We start from the raw sequence: 7029 nt of genomic DNA, 5'->3' as shown, positions 1-7029 counted from the left end.
ACACATTCAAACAAAGCTTTTTGAAGCAAATAAAAGTCAAATGCATTCAACAAAGCTTTTTGAATCAATTGAAAGTCAAACACATTCAAACAAAGCTTTTTGAACCAAATGAAAGTCGAATGCATTTTACAAAGCTATTTGAATCAAATGAAAGTCAAACACATATAAACAAATCTTTTTGAAACAAATGGAAGTCCAATGCATTCAACAAAGCTATTAGAATCAAATGAAAGTCAAACCCATTCAAACAAAGCTTTTTTAATCAAATGAAAGTCGAATTCATTCTACAAAGCTATTCGAATCAAATGAAAGTCAAACACATATTGATAAGTGGTTTATTTGACCACTTATTGTGTTAATTTAAACCCGGTTTTGCATTCGTTTCCCCCCTTTCTAACCCGTTTTGAATGAAAATGTTTTATCTCGGCCTTGCCCCTCCTTGGTTTGTGTTTGTCCATGTTTTGCAGGTTTATTGGTTTAGTTTGGCAAGCATTCGATGCATGGATTTTGTCTAAGGCAAGAAAATTAGAGAAAGGAGAGCCCGCTCCTGCTGGAGCGGGCGTGCACCTCTCAAGAGCGGGCGCTCCAAACTTCCTGCAAACTTACTGCCAAGTGCACCCTGTGAGGAGCGGGCGTGCACCTGTGAGGTGCAGGCACTCCTCCCCAAACTTTCAAAACTGCTTGTATTCTGAAGACAGCTGGAGAGGGCGTGCAGCAACCTGGAGCGGGCGCTCCTAGCCGTGGAGCGGGCGCTCCTTCGCTGGGAATTTGTTTTCTTTTGACGGATTTCCCTATGTGTTTCGGGGAGTATAAATACTTCCCCTTTAGTTCATTTGTGGGAGAACCATATATAGCCTAGTTTTTGGAGACTCCTCTTAGTTTGAAACTTTCCTTTTAATTAATTTAGCTTAATTTTCATCAATTCAATCATTGTAATAGTTGGTTTCAAGTTTGTTTCTCAAGATTGGCACTTTGTATTCAACAATTTCAAGCCTCAATTAGTAACTTCCTTCTACTTTTCTCCATTTAATTTCTGATTCTATTTGTTGTTGCATGAGATTTAGATCTTTTTAGTTCTTGATAATTTGTTATTGGATGATAGTTATTTCAATTGTTAATCATTTTTCCCAATTATTGAAGAAGTTAGAACCCTAATACTTGTTTGCATGTTGATAAATATGAGTTGTGAGTAGTCTACTTGCTAGGGGTTGGGTGAAGCTCAACCTTTTGGGTTAATTATGCAAATGTGGGAGAAGCATTGATGCTTGTATTGCAATTAAATTGATTATATGAGATTGCTTGTTAGTTCTTCAATGATAGGATTAGCTACCCTTGATTTAGGAGCTTGATAGCATGATATGCTTAGTTTGACATGGAAACGTGAATGAAGCATGGCATTACTTATTGCAATTTGATTATGTATCTTCTATTGCTAAACTAATGAGGAATCTAAGTTTAGTAGTGTGAGTTGTTTCCTAATTGCATGAGGTTGATCTTACATATTGTCCTTACTATATCTTATCAATTTCATTCCCCGTTTGTCTATTTGCCTTGGTCGAGTGGATCCCATTCCTTAGTGTCCTCAATCCATTGATTTAGAACCATAGTTTGTTTGTCTTCTTGACGAACCCCAATTCACCATTGACTTCGAATTAGCTTAAGTGTTAAGATCTTTGGCAACCATATCCCGTTCCTTGTGGACCGAACTCTTACTTGTCATTATGCATGGTTTGTAAGGTGTTTGTTAATAAATGTGTTTGATTGAGTGTGGAATGTGCGACCGTTCTAACGCCCATCAAAATGGCGCCGTTGCCGGGGAACGGTGTTGTTGATTGCTAATTGATTACTTGAGTCTAGTTCACCATAAAACAAAAAAAAAAATTCAAAAAGATTGTTTCTTTTTTGCTACACTTGTAGCCTTGTTACTAATTGCGATTGTTGAGAGTGTATGCGCAGAACTCATAACAGAATCTTGGTACCTTACGATCCCGAGATTGAGCAAACTTATAGGAGGAGAAATAGAGCCGGTTCTAGTCCGTTTACTACTCCCCCAACTAGAGAGACCAATTTCGAGGAGGATCGAGATCAAATGGGTGACGCGGAACCACCACCTCAAAGACCTTTAAAGGAGTTGGGAACTCCGGGAGCTTATAGAGCTTCAAGCGGCATTGCTCCACCCGTTACTCAAGCCAATGACTTCGAGATTCGGCCCGCAATGATTAATTTGATTGAAAGGAGGCAATATAGTGGAGCAAAACATGAGAGCCCTCTTGCACACTTGAACGAATTCGAAAAATATTGCAACACGATCAAGGTAAATGGGGTAACTCAAGAGTTTGTGAGACTAAAGCTATTTCCTTTTTCTTTGATAGGAAGGGCTCTTGAATGGCTTGAGAAGGAGGTGAGTCCTAACTCCTTGAGAACTTGGGACGAGGTCACCACGGCTTTCTTAGGAAGATTCTATTCTCAAAAGAAGACGGCCGAGGCAAGGGCTTTGATCCAAGGTTTCCGTCAAAAAGCTAGTGAAACCATATATGAAGCATGGGAACGATACAAGGAATATCAAAGGGAGTGCCCTCATCATGGAATTCCGTCATATCAAGTGCTTCAAATTTTCTATGGGGGCTTGAGCCCACAAGGAAAGACTAGCTTAAATGCGAGAGCAGGTGGCCCGATTATGAACAAGACGGAGGAGCAAGTCATAGAGATAATTGAGGATGTGGTGAGGCACCACATGGATTGGCAAGAAGGAGAGAGAGATTCTCTAAACAAGGGAGGAAATGCGGTTTACTCCGTCGATCACCTTAATGCCATCAACAATTTGACTTCCCAAATCGCCAACCTTGGAAAGGAGATGACGTCCATTAAGGCAAAACTAGAGACCTCTAGTTCAACACTAGAGCATCCCTCCCAATCTAAGGGGAGAGGTATGAATTCTAACTCTTCTCCCTCTACTTCTAATAACATGCCTCATGGATGTTTGTTTTGTGAAAATTGTGGGTCATATGACCATGATACCTCTTCTTGTAATTATGATTCCCAACCCCAACCCCAATACGAAGATGGTAATGAAAATGAAAATGAACAAGTCAATGCCTTGTCTTATGATAATAGACATAGGAATGACAATCAAAGATACTTACCACCAAATAGAAGAGAACAAGGGGGGAATTCCTATAACCAAAGAGGAAATGATTACGATTACCATAACCAAAATCAATGGGGAAATAGGAACCAAAGGGACCAAAATCCCCAAGGTAACTACAACCAACAAGGTGGTTATGGTAACCATAATCATAATAATCAAGGAAACTATGGGAATCAAGGGCAATTTCACCAAGGGGGAAACTCTAATAATCGGAACAATTGGAACAACAATAATAATAGAGGTTCTTCTAATCAAAATGCGTCCAATTCGAATGTTAGAGGTAATAGGGCTTCCCAAGACAACTACTATGCACAAGCACCACGTAGTAGGTCTAGCTTGGAGGAAATGATGGAAAATCAAACTAAAATGTTCAATACTTTCATGGCCTCTAGTGAAAAGAAATTTAGTGAAGTGATGACCCATAGTAAAATGCTAGAGACACAAATTTCTCAATTGGCCAATGCTTTGAAGGAAGGGACTAGCACTTCTAAACTACCACCCCAAGGACTAGATCCTAAGAGGCCCGTAAATGTTATATCAACAAGGAGTGGTAAAGTGTTGGAAGAAAGTGTTCCTAAAAAAAGCAATGAGAGAATGAACATGAGTGAGCCTCCCCTTAAAAGTGATTTTGAACAAGAGAGAGAGCAAAACCATGAGAATGAAAAAGAGAAAGAATGTGAGAAAGAGAAAGATTTTGAAAAAGAGAGTGAAGAGAGAAGAGAAAAAGAGAGAGAAACAAAACAATTGCAAAAGCTACCATATCCTCACAAATTTGTTAGAAACAAATTAGATGTGCAATTTGGAAAATTTCTTGAAACATTAAAACAAATTCACCTTTCAATTCCTTTTACCGATGCTATCAAGCAAATGCCTAACTATGCTAGGTTTTTGAAAGATATTTTGAGTGGAAGGAGAAAGTGTGAATTGGTTGAAACGTGAGTCTCATCGAGAATTGTAGTGCAATTATCATGAACAAGATGCCACCCAAATTGAAAGACCCCGGTAACTTTTCTATCCCATGTGCAATATACAAGATGCAAATTGATAATGCTTTGTGTGACCTAGGGGCTAGTGTTAGCCTAATGCCATACTCGGTATACCAAAGACTTGGGATAGGGGAACTTCTACCCACCAACATCACCCTACAATTGGCCGATCGCTCTATTAAATTCCCAAAGGGTAAGGCAGAGGATGTTCCTCTAAGGGTGGGGAAGTTTGTAATCCCGGTGGATTTTGTTGTGTTAGAGATGGATGAAGATGTTAACATTCCAATAATTCTTGGAAGACCTTTTCTTGCTACTTCGGGTGCTTTAATAGATGTTAAAAGTGCTAAAATTTCACTAAAAGTAGGAGATGAGGTGATAGAATTTGATTTGAATGAGAGCATAAAATATCCAAGCTCTAGTCTTGATAATTGTATGATGATTGATACTATTGATTCTATTGTGTCTTCTATGCATGAGCACTTGCTCACTACTAACGATGCCCTTGAGAATGTCCTTTTGAATAAGGAAAAGATAGGTGAGCAAGGCAAGGAGATGACATTGTATGAAGAAATGCTTGAAGGAAGTACGGAAGAAATCATTGAGCAAGTAAGCATGGGAATCACAAGCATTGATGCTTTGAAAATAGCCACCTCAAGAGAAGGTAAGGGTGTTCCAATGGTAGAGTTAAAACCTCTACCATCACACCTAAGGTATGAGTTTTTGGGTCCTAATTCAACTTTTTCCGGTAATAGTGAATTCTTCTTTGAACGAGTGCCAAACTCAAATGTTATGTGGTATTTTAAGAAACCACCAAGGTGCTTTGGGCTATACCATTGATAACCTCAAAGGTATTAGTCCCGCTTTATGTATGCACCACATAACACTTGAGGAGGGTGCTAAGCCTTCCATTGAGAGGCAAATGAAACTCAATCCTCAAATGGGGGAGGTGATGAAGAAAGAAATCACCAAACTCCTTGATGCCGGCATCATCTTCCCCATTTCGAGTTCTAGATGGGTTTCCCCCGTTCATGTGGTCCCTAAAAAGGGAGGAATGACCGTAGTTGAAAATGAGAATGGTGATCTCATTTCAACTAGAACGGTGACCGGTTGGAGGATGTGCATAGACTATAGACGTCTAAATGCATCCACTAATAAGGATCATTTTCCTCTTCCTTTTATTGACCAAATGCTTGAAAGACTAACAAAGCACAAGTATTATTGCTTTCTTGATGGTTATTCGGGTTTCTTTCAAATCTCCATAAACCCGGATGATCAAGAGAAGACAACTTTTACTTGTCTGTATGGTACTTTTGCATATAGGAGAATGCCGTTTGGACTTTGCAATGCACCGGCAACCTTTCAAAGGTGCACGATGAGTATATTTGGAGACATGCTTGAAGCCGAAATGGAAGTGTTCATGGATGATTTCTCGGTTGGGGGCCTTTCATTGGAAGATTGTTTGTCCAATTTGGGCAAATGCTTAGCAAGATGTGAGAAGGTCAACTTGGTCCTAAATTGGGAAAAATGTCACTTCATGGTTGAAGAGGGAATCGTCCTTGGTCACAAGATATCAAGCAAGGGGATTGAGGTCGACAAGGCCAAAGTTGAAGTGATTGAAAAATTGCCACCTCCAATTAATGTGAGAGGAGTAAGATCCTTTTTAGGGCATGCCGAGTTCTATAGGAGATTTATCAAGGATTTCTCACAAATTGCTAGACCCCTAAATGCTCTTCTTCAAAAGGATGCCATCTTTATTTTTGATGAAAAGTGTCTTCAAGCTTTCAACAAATTAAAGGAGGCTTTGATCTCTACTCCAATCGTGCAAGGGCCAAGATGGGATTTGCCGTTTGAACTTATGTGCGATGCTAGTGATGTTGCAATTGGAGGGGTGCTGGGACAAAGAATTGAGATGAAACTTCACGTCATTTACTACATGTCCAAGACCTTGAATGAAGCTCAACGGAACTACACCACAACGGAGAAGGAGTTTCTTGCCGTGGTGCATGCTTTTGAGAAGTTTTGGAACTACCTAATTGGTTCCAAAACTATTGTTTATACCGATCATGCGGCTATTAGGTACCTTGTGGCAAAGAAAGAGTCCAAACCTCGTCTTCTTCGATGGGTCTTGTCTCTCCAACAATTTCATGTAGAAATCCGGGATAAGAAAGGGGCCGAAAATGTGGTTGCGGACCATCTTTCCCGATTAGAGAATGTGAAAGCTAGTGATGATGAAATTCCCATTTGCGATGAATTGAGAGATGATGTGCTCTATATCTTGAATGAGAAGGAGCTTCCATGGTTCGCCGACTTGGTGAACTATTTGGCTTGTGGAGAATTCCCTCCCGATTTCTCAAAAAATCAAAGGAAGAAGCTAAAAAGGGAAGCAAGACACTATGTGTGGGATGACCCCATTCTCTACAAGAGAGGAGTAGATGGTTTGCTCCGTAGGTGTGTTCCGGATGAAGAAGTGCAAAATGTGCTCAAGATGTGTCATTCCGATCCTTGTGGAGGGCATATGGGAGCAAACAAAACAGCATTGAAGGTTTTGCATAGCGGGTTGTGGTGGCCTCACATCTTTAAGGATGCTTGGGGCTTTGTGAAGACTTGTGACCGGTGTCAACGAAGCGGCAATATATCCAAGCGAAACGAGATGCCCCAACAACCGATTCTTGAGCTAGAGGTATTTGATGTGTGGGGTGTTGATTTCATGGGGCCATTCCCTACTTCTTATGGAAATCAATACATCCATGTGGCGGTCGATTACGTATCAAAATGGGTTGAAGCCATTGCCTCCCCAACTAATGACCACAAGGTAGTCATGAAGATGTTCAAGAAAGTCATATTTCCAAGATTCGGAATTCCTAGAGCAGTGGTAAGTGACAACGGTTCACATTT

The 7029-nt window shown here is 40.2% G+C and overlaps 1 non-coding gene across 1 annotated transcript; it reads right to left on the bottom strand.

Moving 5' to 3' along the window:
• Positions 1-2483: 2483 nt before the first annotated feature.
• Positions 2484-2589, bottom strand: LOC145565705 (small nucleolar RNA R71). Its single transcript, XR_014095086.1, has one exon. It is a non-coding gene; the product is annotated as a small nucleolar RNA R71 (small nucleolar RNA).
• Between the last annotated feature and the right edge of the window lie 4440 nt (positions 2590-7029).

Source organism: Chenopodium album, chromosome 10 (genome assembly GCF_948465745.1).
Source record: "Chenopodium album chromosome 10, dcCheAlbu1.1, whole genome shotgun sequence".
Taxonomy (NCBI): domain Eukaryota; kingdom Viridiplantae; phylum Streptophyta; class Magnoliopsida; order Caryophyllales; family Amaranthaceae; genus Chenopodium; species Chenopodium album.
The sequence above is the reverse complement of the archived record's forward strand: the minus strand, read 5'-3'. Positions and strand labels throughout refer to the sequence as shown.